This window comes from Nerophis ophidion, linkage group LG02 (genome assembly GCF_033978795.1).
Source record: "Nerophis ophidion isolate RoL-2023_Sa linkage group LG02, RoL_Noph_v1.0, whole genome shotgun sequence".
NCBI classification, from domain to species: domain Eukaryota; kingdom Metazoa; phylum Chordata; class Actinopteri; order Syngnathiformes; family Syngnathidae; genus Nerophis; species Nerophis ophidion.
In genome coordinates this window covers 19,807,026-19,826,053 of record NC_084612.1, presented here as the reverse complement: position 1 = coordinate 19,826,053, position 19,028 = coordinate 19,807,026, and positions in this window count along the sequence as shown.

Genomic DNA, 19,028 nt, shown 5'->3' with positions numbered 1-19,028 from the left:
AATTAATTTGCATCTTATTGCATGAAATCCATATTTGATACTTCAGAGAAGTAGAGGTTACTAGGTGATCAATTCCGTGGAGAAAAAAAAATGCAAGTTACTTAAACAATAAAATGTGTAATTTTTTGTTTTGTTTTAGATATTACAGAACCTCCAGTCTATTAAATACTTGTTCTCCTCACTGCACATAGACTAAGGTCCACTTTGGCCGCTGCAGGTTAAAATATACTGTAGGTCATTTCAGTAATTTTTTTGTAGTTCAGTATTTCTCATCTCTTTTGATGTTGTATATACATATATGGACAAATTGGGTTTATAGAATTGTAATCTATGGTTCAATGAAATTTCACAATAGGTTTACCAGAGAGAGAACCATTGGTCCATCACCCTACAGCGGCAATACAGCCATCCCATCACTGTATGACCTCCACATCAATTGTCAATTTCCTTACGGAGGCCATATATCTAGCCTATCACCATATGGCAGGGGTGTCCAAAGTGCGGCCCGGGGGCCATCTGGGACCAGCAGGTCATTCTTTAACGGCACATTTTAAAAATACAATTTAAAAAAATAAAAAGTGATAAAAAGCGCAAACAGGTGAAATGTAACAAGAAAATGTTGCAATGCTTTAATAGCACAAAGCTGCCATGCAGGCTGTTTCTTTCTTTAAAAAATAATGAATCAAAATCAATGTCATTTTGAATTATTGACCTATTCAAAACTTCAATTACGTCACATTAAATATTCCACTTTAAGATATTTTTTGGGGAAAATGTTGCATATTTTGTGTTTTGCCATATAAAAAGCTGAGCGTTTTTTTTTTTTCTTCCAAAGAAGGGCCTAAAACAAACAAACCAAAAAAATTAAACAACAATAAAAGTTCTAAAATTGACGGATATATCTGAAGTTGATCTCGAGATTATTGTGCTAAAAGTAAACAGTAAAAAAAATGTATTATTTATTTTTTAACACTTTAACGAGTAGGACACTTTGGGATCCCCAATTATTTTAGTGTGATTTGTTTTTAAGTGTCATTCCTCCCAAAAAAAATAATGAATCAATATCCAAAATTAAGGCTCCAATTATTATATAATCTCAAAAATTCCACCCAAAAAAGTTATTGGATGAAAATATTGCATATTTTGTGTTTTTTCCATTTTTTTTCCTAATGTTGATCTAGAGATTTAAAACATGAATAATGAAAATAATAATACTGAATAACGACACATTTTTAATTTTTTTTTTTACCAAAACCCTTTGGGGTCCCCGGGATCATAACTGAGTGGAGGCCTAAATGTATATTTTTTTATACATATATCGTATTGGTTTTTAAAATATGAAAATGGCCCCCGCTTGCTTTGATTTTTCAGTGTGCAGCCCTCAGTGGAAACAGTTAGGACACCCCTGCCATATGGTCTCAACATAAAAGGTCCATTTCCCTACGAAGACCATGCATCCTGCCCATCAACCAATGGCCTCACCACCGAAGGTTGATCACTCTGGAGGCTGTACACCCCGCCCATCCCCACACGACTTCAACACCGCTGGCCCATCACCAAATGTCCACAACACCTCTGGTCCTTCACCCGGCGTACACAATAGCTTGCCACCTAGCCGGGTGAATCCACCTGAGAATAAAAACGCAGCTTTCCTGGCACCAGACAGGAGAGATGCACGCAACCCATCTGTTGAGGACACTATCTGTTATCAACCACAGGCAGAAAAATCATGGACGCCATGTGATGGATGTAGGGAGGAGTTGGAAGAAATCCGGCGAGAAAAGCAACGAATTGAAGAAGTCCTCTTGAAAATAGGTAAGTACTTAATGCTAATTCATTCATGATGTAATTGTTTTGTTTACTTAAACTTGTGATTGGGCCTTGAACACAATATTTTCTCATTCTGGCATTGTTTGTGCTATTTTTTCCCTTTCAGATCCGGGCCAAGTCAGAGTACTTCAAACTCTCTGCGACCTCGTTGGAGACAAATACAGCGACGGCCCTCCTCAACAATCGGACCAGCAAGAGGTCTTTCCTGAGAGCGGCGTATTCATATCATCGTTCTGCCTTGCTGCCATGAGACATGCTTCAAAGCCCAAATGTATGCGTTTATTCCACGCACTTTTTGACCTCTTTTTTTACAGTAGAGGAGTGTCCCTTTTGGTCGCCCTGAAAACAAACCTGCAGGAACACGAAAGCGCAACCTTGACCGGAAAAAAGTTGAAGGAATCCTAAGTAAGTTTTCCCAAACTGAGGGTGTTTTCAGGCCAAAATTGGGTAACAATAATTAAATAGAAGTTCAATATGAGAAATGTTGATCCCTTATCGATTACAGTTCACTGGAAATATAACTCAATGTTACATAATTACAATTTGTGATTGACTAAAAACTAGCGTTCTGATGAGCAATATAGTGTTATGTCCATCAACTTGAAGTGTGGTTGTGTGTATTAATGATTTTGCGTAAATGAAGGCTTTGAACGGCAATAAAAAGCATTAAATGCATTGCCCAGAGGCATTTTAAAAAATTTAATACGATTGTAGGACATGGCAGACAGTCAATATGTCAAACGGTAAATGAAAATTAACTTAAGAAGGTTACGGTCATCAAAATTGTTAGTCTTCCTGTGTGTTTCTTTTTTTAACTGCGGCTGTCAAACTGCATACAAGAGGTATTGTAAGGTGGGAACACGACAAAAGTACTGCTTCAATAAAGCAAAATGAAACTGCTCTGGGGGCATAAACTTTTGCATTCTTTGGTCACTGTAGGCATGTAGTCCTTAACTGTGACACCATGTCAGGATAATGGAAAAGCTGAGCTTTTTTCATACACCGAGTCGTTTATTTCAATCATCTCCACTTCAACACATATGAGCTAACTTGCCTAACATTAGCAACTGTTGTGACGCAAGTGCCTCAAGTGATCTACGCTAGCTAGGCAATTTTCACAGCAGACCACAACTCTTCATTCCCACAATAAATGAATACAAGTTCCTTCATTGATTGATTGATTGATTGATACTTTTATTAGTAGATTGCACAGTTCAGTACATATTCCGTACAATTGACCACTAAATGGTAACACCCGAATAAGTTTTTCAACTTGTTTAAGTCGGGGTCCACGTTAATCAATTCATGGTACAAGCTGCCGGACACTTGATACATTCTTGCTATTTACTGTAAACATTTGAAACAACAGAGAAGGTGTAAAATACAATAAATTCAATATGTTTAATTGCCATAGCTTTTTTTCAAATGCATCTTATTGGCATTTTTACCAATATTGTTCTGTATTTTTCTAAAATGTTTAAATCGATCATCCATTTCCAAACACATGCATAATCTGCAATCCTGGTATGATGTTCATTTATTATTCCATAAAACCCTTTAACTATTTTAAAACAAATTGTATCCTGATTAAAAATGGTATCCTCCCGTTTGTGGCTATTATAAGTCATATTTTCAGAAAATATATATATATATACTTACAGCATGTTCAAAACAGACACAACTAAATAAATGGCTAATGGGTATATTATATTGATCATCTGATGCAGAATGGGATGTTTGTTTAGAGGGTTTAACTCCTTTAATATTTTTGATAGTCAGAACGATTGTCTACGGCCATGCACACAGTCAAAATACCAGATGATACTCCACAAAAATAAATAAATAAAAATACATTCTCCAATTAAACAGCTTTGTAAGCCAATTCTAATACACTAGATAGTAACAGTTAATGTAAACTTTTCAACTAATTAACTTGTCTAATACTTGCAACTGTGTGTATACAGATAATTGTAAGCTTTTGACTATATGAAAAAAAAACTATATGCAGTCGCACATGGGCATTACATTTTTTCAAGTACCAAAAAATGGCATTAAAAAGCATTACATTTGAATTTGCATTATTATTGTTATTGCATTGCATAGATTTGATACCTGTAGAAACTGATGTGGGACAAAATTACAAATGGCTGATTATTATGTTCTTGCCTTGCAGCGTATGTCCTGAGATGCGGTACCCTTCCTGATTGGGACAATATTGAGGAAGCCAAGCTCAAGAAAGCTTTGGTAAACAAATGTCGGGCCAGAGCCGGTTTTAAGTAGGCCCTTGTACCTGTCAAGTTCATTCTATGGTAGGATGTTTCCTTGGTAAACATGTTAAATATTTTGGTCTAGGTTTGCGCAATATATATTGTAAAAAATTGCCCTATGATGTAGCTTTTAGTACCACGTTATTCTGTGATAATGCATATTGAGGTGTGCTGTGCCAAGCAAATTTGGCACTGATGCAACCTCACTAACAAGCTAGCGGCTAATATCCCTTCACAGTGCAAAGTTTTTTCCAAATAAAAAAAATAATGCAACCGGTAATGACGCAGTATGTTACTGCTTACATAATCAGGTATATTAGTAGCTTTTGTAACCAATTTCAAAATATTTCAATGATCATTTGTGTACCAAATGTTATATTGTTATCGCAGGAGGCTGTTCTATTGTTTACAACAGTGTTTCTTAATCATATGGCTGGGGCCCACTGTTTGGCTGCGAGTACCCCTTGGAAGCCGCCAATAAATATCTGTTTCTTAGCTGTGGTCCATCCATATGGGCAGCAATGGTACTCGGTTATCTTACACTTTAGTGTAAGATGACTAATTCAGTGTCTATATTTCAGTTGGTCCCAGACCCTTGTGTAGTGGAAAAGTTGGTCGTGCCCCAAGGTAAAAATGTTAAGTATCCCTGGTTTTCAATGTGTGATTATTTTTTGTATGTAGACCAGTTCCAGACAGCACGGTTACAACTTTATAAATGTATTTCAGTTTTTGCTTGGAATATTTCCAAAATGGAAATTTTGTCATTTACTCACCCTCTTACTGAGATGAAGTCAAGTGTTTTTTTTACTGAGATGAAGTCAAGTGTTTTTTTAACTAAGGTACATGGTTTGCTCAACAAGGAGTTAAAAAACTACACCTGACTTTTTCACAACAACAAAGTGAGTACTTAAGGTCAAATTCACTTATTTTTGTATTTGTTTTATTTTTTGTATATTGTTTTCTGTTGTTTTAAGTATTGTGAATGTCAATATGTACATTATGTTTGTACTAATTAACTACATTTACATTTTTGTATTTAATCTATTCCATCCATCCATCCATTTTCTACCGCTTATTCCCTTTCGGGGTCGCGGGGGGCGCTGGCGCCTATCTCAGCTACAATCGGGCGGAAGGCGGGGTACACCCTGGACAAGTCGCCACCTCATCGCAGGGCCAACACAGATAGACAGACAACATTCACACTCACATTCACACACTAGGGCCAATTTAGTGTTGCCAATCAACCTATCCCCAGGTGCATGTCTTTGGAAGTGGGAGGAAGCCGGAGTACCCGGAGGGAACCCACGCATTCACGGGGAGAACATGCAAACTCCACACAGAAAGATCCCGAGCCTGGATTTGAACCCAGGACTGCAGGACCTTCGTATTGTGAGGCAGATGCACTAACCACTCTGCCACCGTGAAGCATTTAATCTATTTTTATATTATATTTAGTATTTTTGTGTAGCCAAATAAAGTGATACACCTTTCAATATTTGAGTATTTGTTTAGTGTTATTTCTAATTAAGTCAGATGAATATTTAAATTGCACTCTCAATTTGTTCTCATGATTCTCAAATTTGAGATATGATAATAAATTTAAGAGAAATAATCAAGACATGAAAAAGACATACATAAGATCTCTTTTGTTGCTCATACATCTCATTTCTTTTTCTTTTTATTATCCTTCAAAATAAATGAGACATAATTGAGATCAATGGCATACATATATGAGCTCTCGTCAGTGTATCCCACTTCTCAAATATTGCTCAAAGGGTTGTCTCAACTCAACCTCCTTTGTCTCAGTGATGTCTTGTCTCTTTTTAGCTTATTTATTGCTCCTAAGGGTCCCTTAGGAGCAATAAAGGAGAAACAATTGATCACAGAATTAGACAGATATGAGAAGCTCAAAATGTTCTCAAGATACGAGATTAAGCAACAGATGAGCAAGCAAATTTTTGCTATGGGTAGGATTGTGTCTTATAACCAGAAAATACAATTTCTGTAAAAATTGTCCGTGAATACCCCAAATACTTTAGCCGAACTGAAATGTAGACAAAATGTAAAATGATAGTCAGAATGTGTTTGAGTGAACAGCAGGAATGGTTTGAATATTGAAAAATGATGGTTTAAATGTTAGTGGAATTCATAAGAAAAATACGAAACGGTTTATCCGTGAAATGGTTTGAATGTAGAAATGTTGTGATTGTAGGAACAATTTTAAATTTAAATATAAGAAACTGTACTGCAACATACTATGAATTTATAAATGCAAACTGTATACTATAATAGTTTGAATTAAACTTTGAGAATGACCAATAGCCAAGGAAGTCTGCATCCCAGAATTAACAACCACTCGTGGGTCAGTCTACAGTTGGGGATTTTAACCAGGTCCTCCTGCTTGGAAGACGATCAGTCTAACCACTTTATTAAATAGCCAGGCTTTCTTTTCTCTACAATAAAATGTATTTGTTCACATAAACTTTTTTTTTTTTTAAAGACATGTTTTTTAGGTCCCTTCCAGGGTTCAAACCCACATCAGTTGGATGGAATTAGATTCGATGGCTTTGTAGAAAAAAATGAATTATTAACAGATAGGCAGTATGGTTTCAGGAATAATCAATCAACAGCACAAGCATTAACAGATTTAATTGAAGAAATAACTGATAATATTGATAAAAATAAATATACAATAGGAGTATTCTTAGATCTTAAGAAGGCTTTTGATACAGTAGACCATAGTATTCTTATTAGAAACATGGAAAAATATGGTTTTAGGGGTATTGTTCTGGAATGGATAAAAAGTTATTTATCTGATAGAAAGCAGTTTGTACAGATATCACAAAAAAAATCATGTTGGTTAAATATTAAATGTGGGGTACCACAGGGGTCAGTCTTAGGGCCCAAGATGTTCATCATGTATATAAATGATATTTGTAAAATAACTGAAAACCTTAAATATGTGTTATTTGCGGATGACACCAATGTACTCTGTTCTGATGTGGACTTGCAGCAGCTCCTGAGAACCGTCACCATGGAGATGTATAAACTAAAAAAATGGTTTGATGCTAATAAATTATCAATAAACCTAAATAAAACTAACTTTATGTTATTTGGAAATAAGAGAAATGATATAGATGTAAAATTGTATATAGACAATGTTAGTATAGAAAGAGTAAACAAAATCAAATTTTTGGGTGTGATCTTGGACCACAGGATCTGCTGGAAGTCACACATTACATACATCAAAGGGAAGTTGGCCAGAAGTATTGCTGTCCTGGGTAAAACAAGGCACATTCTTAATCAAAAAACATTACACACTCTTTATTGTACACTTGTTTTACCATATTTGAGTTACTGTCTAGAAGTTTGGGGAAATACATACAGGACGAACATCCAACCACTATTCATAATGCAAAAAAGGGCCATCAGACTGATACATAACACAGGACCCCGAGAACACACTAATGGATTATTTATAAAAAACATTTGATTTAAAACTACCAGATCTCATCCAACTCAAGACTGCCCAAATGATTTATAAAGCAAGTAAAGATTTACTTCCAACAGGGTTACGGAGAAGATTTTTACAAAGAGAAGGGAATTATAATTTAAGAGGAGAACTACTTTTTAAGATCCAATATTGTAGAACAACGCAGAAAAGAATGAGTATAACAATAGCAGGGGTTAAAATATGGAACTGTTTAAAGGATGAAATAAAACACAGCACCAACATAAACCAGTTTAAAAAGCTTTTTAAATCATTTATCATTAGTAAATAAAGAAAGAAGAGCAAACATTGTTTTAGAAAGACAATAATATATATGTATATAAATACAATTTATGATTTCATAATTATACATATAGGTTGTATTAAAATGTATATATCACCACTTTATATGGAATTTAAATGAATTGTGTATGTATGATATATGTATATATGTATATATATATATATATATATATATATATATATATAGATATATATGTGTGTGTGTATGTATATATGTATATATGTGTGTATGTGTGTGTATATATGTATATATATATATAAGTGTACAAATGTATATGTTTGATTTAAATGTTAAACTGTGTATATGAGACGTGTGCTACATATATGTTGCTTATATATTGTTTAAAAAAAAAAAGTAATATAAGTGAAGCATGTTTTAGATTTTATATATTTTGAACCTTGTTCTTGTTGTGATGGGGTAGGTTTGTATAAGCGTTGCTTCAACCTACACCCTTTCGGCTCAATCATTGCTCAAATGAGTGTGTTTTTTTTTTTTTTTTTTTCTTGTTCTTTGTTTTATGTGAAGATTGCCGAAGGCAAGTGTCTAAACTGCCTAGCTGTCAAAACAGTGTCCAACTTTGAATGTTAAAAAGAACGATTTAGCCATTGAAAATGACATCTAATTACCAACACTTATTTTCTGCAACAGTACAACGTTTCAGCTAATTTTGGGGATATGTTAACGTATTTTTTTACAATAAAATATTTTAGGAATGGTTAGAATATTGAAGAATGCTGGTTGAAATGCAAGTGAATTATAAAAGGAAGGATAGAAACAGTTGGATTCTGAAATGGTTTGAATATAGGAATACTTTCAGAGTAGAAATTATTTCAACGTTGAAATCGTTTTACTGCTAAAGATTGGACACTATACTGAAATGTACTAAGACTATAAAAAATTATAAATTTACGGCGTAATAGTTCTCATTAAACTATATGACTCAAAGACATAAAATTATCTAAACAAGATCTGTGCATTTGAACCCACATTACCTGGGTGATTGGAAAATGTGCTATCTATTCGGCCAAACATCCTTGCTTTGTAGGTGTCCTAATTTGTCAATAAAGGGAGCAATTCAACCGTTGAATTGATTGATTACCCAGAGTTCTTTGCTGCAACAGTACAACGTTCAGCTAATTTTGTGGATAAGTTAACATATGTTTTACATTGAAATAGGTTACCTAATTATATGAAACATTTACTTACGAAAAAGCCAACATTTAAAGAAAAAAAGTTGAAACCATTTCTTACATTGATGGGGGGATTAATAGGTTATAGGCAAAATGTTTCCCACATTATGATGGAGTCTATGTTACCCTATGTGATAATCTGCAATTTTATACACAAACCCCATTTACATAAGAGTCGGGGATTTGTGCTATATTTAAATATAAACGGAAATCAATGATTTTCAAATAATTTTCAACCCATAATCAGTTGAATGCACTACAAAGACAAGATATTTAATGTTCAAACTCATAATTTTTATTTTTTTGTTTTTTTTTGTGCAAATAATAACTTAGAATTTCATGACTGCAACACGTGCTAAAGTAGTTGGGAAAGGACATGTTCACCACTGTGTTACATCACCTTTTCTTTTAATAACACTCAATAAATGTGGGAACTGAGGAAACGTATTGTTGATGCTTTGAAAGTGGAATTCTTTCCCATTCTTGTTTTATGTAGAGCTTCAGTCGTTCAACAGTTAGGGGTCTCCTCTGTCGTATTTTATGCTTCATAATGCGCCACAAATTTTAGATGGGAGACAGGTCTGGACTGCAGACGGGCCAGGAGAGTACCCGCACTCTTTTACTACGAAGCCACGCTGTTGTAACATGTGGCTTGGCATTGTCTTGCTGAAATAAGCAGAGGCGTCCATGATAACGTTGCTTGGATGACAACATATGTTACTCCAAAACCTGTATGTATCTTTTAGCATTAATGGTGCCTTCACAAATGTGTAAGTTACCCATTCCTTGGGCACAAATACACCACAGATGCTGGATTTTGAACTTTGTGCCTATAACAATCCGGATGGTTATTTTCCTCTTTTTCCAAAGGACACCACGTCCACAGTTTCCAAATATAATTAAACATGTGAACTCGTCAGACCACAGGCCACTTTTCCACTTTGCATCAGTCCATCTTAAATGAGCTCAGGCTCAGCGAAGCAGGCGGCGTTTCTGGGTGCTGTTGATAAATGGGTTTGGCTTTGCATAGTAAAGTTTTAACTTGCATTTACAGATGTAGCGACAAACTGTAGTTACTGACAGTGGTTTTATGAAGTGTTCCTGAGCCCATGTGGTGATGTCCTTTACACACTGATGTCGGTTTTTGATGCAGTACCGCCTGAGGGATCAAAGGTCTGTAATATAATCGCTTACGTGCAGTGATTTATCCAGATTATCTGAACCTTTTGACTATTTTACGGACCGTAAATGGTAAAACCCCTAAATTCCTTGCAATAGCACGTTGAGAAATGTTGTTTTAAAACTGCTTAACAATTTTCTTACAAAATAGTGGCCCTGCCCCATCCTTGTTTGTGAATTACTGAGCATTTCATGGAAGCTGCTTTTATACCCAATCATGGCACCCACCTGTTCCCAATTAGCCTGCACACCTGTGGGATGTTCCAAATACGTGTTTGATGAGCATTCTTCAACTTTATCAGTATTTATTGCCACCTTTCCCAACTTCTTTGTCACGTGTTGCTGGAATCAAATTCTAAAGTTAATGATTATTTGCACAAAAAAAAATGTTTATCAGTTTGAACATCAAATATGTTGTCTTCGTAGCATATTCAACTGAATATGGGTTGAAAATGATTTTCAAATCATTGTATTCCGTTTATAGTTACATCTAACACAATTTCCCAACTCATATGGAAACAGGGTTTGTATGTTGTTACATTTGTGAAATTTGGTGCTGAATAATATAGACATTCACACAGAAAGAGAAACTCTTGACTTACTTCAGTTTACATATCCTTATTTTTTGCTTGCTGGTGTAAAAAATCCCTTGTTATCCGTCACCTGTAGTATGGCAGTCAAACATCACTCGTACTTACATTTATTTGTGCAACAGTGTCAAGTGAACATTCCCAGTGAAAGAAGTTTCCCTCACAAGCCAAACTAAATGTACTTGCAAGCACTAATCAAAAGATTATGAATAAATATAACTATGGTACAAATACGTGTAGCGATTGGAATTGACCTTAATGAAACAAAAATAAAGTAGCGTTTCTTCTTCAATAAAATCCTCAAGTAAAAGTCAAAAGTATTTTGCATTGAAATTACTATGACAAGTACAGTTGATCTAAAATGTTACTTAAATAAATGTAACATAGTAAATAAAGCTTGCTACTACCAATTTTGGATATCAAGATTGCCACATCCGCATGAACTATTCTTACACTTTCCTTATCTGAATATAAAGTTCTGGATAAAAATGTGCTCCTTCTGCAACCTTCAAACACGGTGGATGAAGAGGAGACACAAACACGCCATTACTAATTTACTAGTGATGTAGAACGCATATACCACATGAAACGGTCGTATTTAAACTATGTTAACATTACCATAAATACGCCCAACATTACATCGTAATGGCTGAATTAGCGGGACAAAAGCTAGCAGAGGGTAGAGTACCCAAAAGATTATACCCAAGTAAGAGTACTGTTACTTTATAATTATATGACACAAGTAAAAGTAAAATGTCGTCTTCAAATTAGTTATCTGAGTAAGGGTAAGTAATGAGTGAGAAAACTACTCAAGCATTGTGTAACTTCTAATGTATTTAGTATCTAGTTTTTAATTGTCCTTGGACTCCAACCATAGTCAGTGTGTGTGTGCGAGCGTGTAACATAAAAATCACATACAATTTACTGCAACATGTTTTCTCTAGTTGGAAGTGGAATTGTTTTTGAGCGAAATGTGAAAACGTTTACTGACACAGATGACAGAACATGATATAAATGTTCTTTCTACTAGTTTGAAGGTAATTATTGAAGATTTTTTTGCTGCTTTGGCTCGGTTGGTAGAGCAGCCTTGCCAGCAACTAGAGAGTTGCAAGTTCGATCCTCACTTCCGCCATCCTTGTCACTACCATTGTGTCTATGGGCAAGACACCTTCCCCACCTGCTCCCAGTGGTTTCAATAACTTATAATTAATCCACTTCACTTTTTACAGTCAGTATGTTTCAATGCACTAAATTAGTCTGATTTGTCAAATAATTAAGTTTCTTCTATTTTCATTCCTACATGTTAATTTCGAGTTTGCATGCTCTTATTGAGGTGATTGTGGTCATTTCAGCTTATAAGCTATGTGGTAATATAAATACAGTAGAAGGAGAAAAGAACACATTTTCTGATACTTATGAAACAAGTAGGTTTCTATTTTACCACATACTTTAAACTACTGACCTATTTATCAGCTTCTATATCTGTACTTTGTGTTTGTTTGCCGTATGTAAACGGTCCCTCATTACCGGCCTGTTATTCGCCCGGTAGCATGTCGGGCTGGGTTTGATTGGTAGGATGGAAATAGGTCGAATAGAATCATGTGACTTCTAGGCTCTGTTTGATTCGTTAATGGAATCAATCGTCATTAATGCTTACATTGGATTTGTGAAACAGAGTCATGTGACAGTGCCAGGCTTGCTGACTAATCAATACATCTTTGCAAGCCTTAACTAACAGATCATAAATAATTGTGATATAAATAAATGTAGTAATTGGAATGAAATTCCATATAACGGAGTAAATGTAGCACGTTACCACTGCCCTCTGAAAAGTAGTCAGAGGTGCTAACAACAGACATGATAGAAGCTCGTGTTACTTTTTACACTCAGAGCACCCATCTTTAAAAGGAAGTGGTGAAGACTCTCCGACATTCCGAATAGGACATCCGAACTCTGGGGGCGTTCCCGTTGAAATTCCCGACTAGGAACTCGGAAATTCCCATGACATGACATCACAGGCAACAAAAGTATTGAATTATGGCACCATTTGATTTTACATAAATCGATACCCTAAAGATCCGACAAAACTCTGTGGGTGTGTTACAAGTTTCAAATGTGATCAACTGGAGTAACAAATGGTTTTTTTGGGGTTCCACTGCTTTCACTTCTTGGTGAACTCCTGGAAAACAGAATAACTGAATCCACGAATGAAGGAGTGAACCTCCATTTTCTTCCCTGAATCTTCATTTGTTGGTTTGAATTCAAACACAATGGTTATCTCTTCTTTCCACACATCAGTGAGCAACATCTCACACCCACATTTCACAGAAATCATTATGTATTTAGAAACATTAACATAAGTATTTTAAGCGCAATCATATTCATTAAATAGATAATGTTTTTTATCTTATAGAGATATATGCAATTGTTTTTAATACAATAAAAATCACCATTAAATCAGTGCTGTAATGTGAATCATAACCACTCTGGTTTTGAAGCAATACTGTGTCTTTAGGCTTAAAGCATGAAACACAATTTACATACGGAGAACGGTTTAGCCTATAGTACATTTTCAACTCATACAGGACAATATAATTTCTCCTTTAAAACCTCGGGAATCTCTCTTTAAGTTGTAAACAGTAGACATTGTTTTCCTTAACAAAAGCAATGATACAATAAATGTCAAGATACCTCGAAAACCGAAATAAAGACAACCAGGGAGTGAAGACATTAAAGCCTACTGAAACCCACTACTACCGACCACGCAGTCTGATAGTTTATATATCAATGATGAAATCTTAACATTGCAACATGTGCCAATACGGCCGGTTTAGTTTACTAAATAACAATTTTAATTTTCCTGCGGAGTTTGTTGTTGAAAACGTCGCGGAATGATGACGCTTATGATGACGCGTGTTTGTGACGTTATTGGCTGGAGGGGACATATTAGCCCAACACCACTTACGGCTAAAAGTCGTCGCTTTTCATCGCATAATTACACGGTATTTTGGACGTCTGTGTTGCTGAATCTTTTGCAATTTGTTCAATTAATAATGACGACTATAAATAAGAATGCTATTGGTGAAAAGCGGTGGATTGCAGCTGCCTTTAGCACCGAGACACAGCCGGTGTTTGTTTGTTTTTGTTGTGAAGCTTTAACACAGAGCGGTCAAGCGAACATGTCTCTCAATGTCAAACAGCAAGTTTTTGGATGGGAAAATTGTCTGCTCTTACCGGAGACTTCAGTAGATTATGGCACCTTCTCCTTTAGCTGTCAAAAAGGCAGCTGTGATCTTGGCTCCTCATCGGCTTCTCTCTGAGACACTGGCGTTCACCGCAGCCATCCGACTTTCAGGTATGACTTTACTCATATAATCTCACTAAAATACCATTAACACAATAAGCAGATAAGGGACTTTCCAGAATTATCCTAGTAAATGTGTCTAATTACATCTGAAACGCTACCACTGCCGCCACCCGGAGCCGTCGCTTTTTTTTTTTTTGTAGTGCCACACTGTAACTTTTCTCATCCACAAATCTTTCATCCTCGCTCAAATTAATGGTGAAATTGTCGCTTTCTCGTTCCAAATAGCTCTTGCTGCTGGAGGCTATGATTATAAACAATGTGAGGATGTCTGCTACTTCCGGTAAAGGCAAGGCTTTTTTATTAGCGACCAAAAGTTGCGAACTTTATTGTCAATGTTCTCTACTAAATGCTTTCAGCAAAAATATGGCAATATCGCAAAATGATCAAGTATGACACATAGAATGGACCTGCTATCCACGTTTAAATAAGAACATTTAATTTCAGTAGGCCTTTAACACAGAGAATCGCAGTTACGCAGACACACTACAAACATGCTAACGCCATCATCTCCAGAAGCTAACGTTTTCGCAATCATAAACTTCGCTCTTCAACATTCAAAATCCGCCAGCTGGCTCATTTTAGCTAACGTACACCACTATACACTTTAAAAGCAAACAGTCTTTATAATTTTACCGTGTATTGACCTGAAAAACAGAATAACAGACTCAATGAATGAAAGAGTGAACTGCCATTTTCTTCCCCGAATCTCGGTCTGAGGGAAGAGGGAGGGGTCGCTCACCATCAGCTTTACTTCCGTTCCCTCCACATTGCCCTTCACAATAAGAGTTGCACAAACATCGAGCTGGTTGTTTCCGGCAGTAATATAGTAATGTGTAAACTGATACACTCATTTAAATTACAGGTGCAGACAAGGAATAAACAAAATTAACTTATTGTCCTCAAATTAAGGTGTATCTCAGGTGCCTCTAAAACTACATAATTCGCTACCCATCCCTTGTAATCCTATGTATTGTTCTTGTTTTTATATGTGAATAATATTACAACTGTATTCATGTAAATGTTTAGTTTTTTTCTCCTGAAATATGATTCCGATCCAATTCATTTTACAATAAGATCATTGCAATTTACAAGTCCCCACTGCCAGTCTATTATTATGTTCTGTTCTAAAGCCTATTCACTATGTGTTTGTTGACTGCCTTGTTTTCCTGAATATTTCAATCAAACTTGCTTTAAGCATCTTACATTCTGCAGTGCACCAATAAGACTGTACAAGTATTTAGAGTAGTTGGTATGAAACAACGAAAACAATAAACGTGTTTTGTAAGTCCCTCCGAGTAGAAATTAAACCCACGGCAGAGGAATACATTGATCTCTGGAAGAATCAACAGTAGTGCATTTAATATAAACAAACTTGCATTACATCCGGATCATTTCCACGCGTTATTGCATTCCTAATACTCATATATCTTGAAGTAATGCAGCCGGGACCATAATTCCAGTCATCAGGCTTTGACGATGTTAATATCTGGTACAACCCATCATTTCAGTTCACCTGGGCTGCGGTACATCTGCCTTTTAATTGCCTCTGCTTCAATCCTTGTAGTGAAATTCAACACCTCATTAAAGGCTTCAACAGAAACAAAATCATTCAGTGAGAACAGGCAATTAAAGAGGCGTTGGCATGGAGTTCTGTTGGCTGAGTTATTGATTGGCTCACTATGGTTGGATGCCTCATCCGTCTCATATCTATGTGATGGTAAATAATTGACTAGTACTTGTTGTTTTTAATCCAATTAGCAATTTGGATTCAAGTACCAGTAGAATGGGAAAAAATATGCAATTTATACGCTAAATTGTGATTAATTTTGTTTATTAAACCATGTCAAATTATTTATTTCCGTCCAAAAAGTATGTAAAAATGTTGTCTAAACATCCACAAAATTCCACAATTTCAAACGGCCATTTTGAATATGCCACTCACAATGACTTTCTGTGCGTTCGGGATCTGATGATGTCACTGCACGAAACTCCTCTGCACTCTGTCCATCGCCGGCATATCAGTGTGGCTGGAAATATGCAAAAATGGGAAATATAATGATATAGAAAGTACTTTATTGATCCCTGGGGAAAATTCAGCACCACAGTTCACTCACAATAAGCAATAAACACTTAGGTATTTTTTTAATGTGAATAATGTAAATACAGTCTATTATACAGCATTATTGACATGTGAATAATATAAATACAGTCTATTATACAGCATTATTCACGTGTGAATAATATAAATACAGCCTATTATACAGCATTATTCATGTGTGAATAATATAAATACAGTCTATTTTACAGCATTATTCACATGTGAATAACATAAATACAGTCAATTAAACAGCATTATTTACATGTGAAGTATACTGTATAAATAGTCAATTATACAGCATTATTCACATGTGAATTTCATAAATACAGTCTATTATATAGCATTATTCAAATGTGAATAATATACATACAGTCTATTATACAGCATTATTCACGTGTGAATAATAATAGATGTGCTGGTCATCTTTCACAATCTCTACGTAAGACAAGCACACATATGTCTTTCTTTTTTTATGCATTCCAAATCGTAAACAAAATTTAGCAAATGTCAGCTAAAAATGGAGTCAACAGAGGCTGTACTATTCGTCTGAATAACCATCCAAAAATTGCCAACAATACTCTATTTACTTCTGCAGCCTGAATATTAACAAGTATTAGCGATATTGTTATTATAACGCAGAAATTATGTTTAGCGGCGCATTGATCACAAAGAGGTAACTAGCTTGTGCTGCTGTATTGACACACCGAGATGCAGCTCCTGTATCGCCGCTGAGTTGGTGAAAGTTAATTCTGGATTGTAAATTATGCCTCTCATCTGGATAGTGGAAGGATGTGGCCAAAAACCGAGAATTTGGTCAACCATGACATCCAACTTAGACCTGTACGCCACGAGAAAGACGCTCAAAATACGCTCTTGTTTGTGGTTTGTATGTATTGTTCAGCACTTAGCAACACTGCTACATTATGCTTATGTTTTTCACTAAAGCTGCATCTGTTTAGCACACGGCTTCTAAAACGTGTTGCCCCCCGCCTTATATTCCAGCTACAAAATGTAATGTTCCGAATCATGATTTGTCCCAAAGTAGTCTCTGTTGTAGTTAAATTTCTGTGGAAGTGTACACATTATATGTTGTTTTAATGATGAACTATTTCATATTCGTGTTAGCAAAATTAACTGGAAAACCCCTGTTCATAAGGGCAAATTTTCTCGTGAAGTTTGGTATTTTTCCGCTGTTTGTCGTCAGCATAACTGTAAAAGGTATCCAATGTGTCCTCATGACACTGCCAAGTGAAAACATGCTAAAATTAAAATATTATAGGACCTGAAATAGATCCTTGAGGGACACCACATGTGATCTTATTGGTCTTTGACAGGGGGGAAAACAGGGGGTGCGGGCATACTTGCCAACCATCCCGATCTTCCCGGGAGATTCCCGAAATTTCAGTGCCGTTCCCGAAAATCTCCCGGGGAAACCCTTCTTCCGAATTTCTCCCGATTTCCACACAGACAACAATATTGGGGCTTGCCTTAAAAGCATTGCCTTTAGCGTCCTCTCTCACCTGAATTTTTCACCCCTTAACAGCCGCATGGTGTCCAGGCGTCTGCTTTTCCTCCATATAAACAGGGTTCCGGCCCAGTCACATAATAATGTAGCGCTGGACGGGTTTAACAATGGTCTTTACTCGAAGATGTCAAGATATGCAGGGACGTTGTATGATCTTTTAACTGGTTTACTGATAACGTTAATTTCAAGCACACACACATACAAGTGAATGCAACGCATACTTGGTCAACAGCCATACATGTCACACTGACAGTGGCCGTATAAACAACTTTAACACTGTTACAAATATGCGCCACACTGTCAACCCACACCAAACAAGAATGACAAACACATTTCGGGAGAACATCTGCACCGTAACACAACATAAACACAACAGAACAAATACCCAGAAACCCTTGCAGCACTAATGGTTCCGGGACACTACAATAACATCTACGGCTTTTGGAGCTCAGTATACAACTGCACACACAACAAGAAGGAGACTAGGCAGAAGAACGAAGAAGAGACACGGCGACGAGTAAGAAGAAAAAATACGCTTGCAAGTTCCAAAATGTTTGGAAAAAATAATTTGATTTTATCAAGGACAGCTCAAAGGGGAAGGGGTATACCCCCCACTCCCACCCCAGAGTGTCGGCAGAGGTACTGCAGGGGGGTCATTAATTTTTTGGTTCATTGCAGTTGTTTTTTAATATATTTTATATTTTCTCCACAGTTTTTACAACAAATGTAAAAATCTTGAAATATATAAGAACATTATTCCAACACACTGTAGTGTACCGTACTTTCCAGGCGCCAGTATTCAAGTTGTACCAACAGAATTTTGGAAGAAATAAATAATTTTACAAAAAATTTGCCGCACCAGACCATAAGTAACAGCTATACAGTATACCAGTACAAAATATTTTGTAAATGTTTATTTACATAGCTTAATTGTTGTGCCTGTAATATGGCAGTAAAATGGCTGATCAAACAAAACAGAAGTCATTGTCATGAGTTGTAGCGTTGTAACGTTTTGGTGAATTTATGAAATTGAAACAATGCAAACAGAATGCATTTTAAATTAATAGTACTAACACAGACCACTGTAAACATGTTGAATATTCGCTAATACAAACGACAATAGCACATATAAATATTCCTGAAAACACTATACAGACATCACACAGAATGGTTTAGTAAGCATGACTT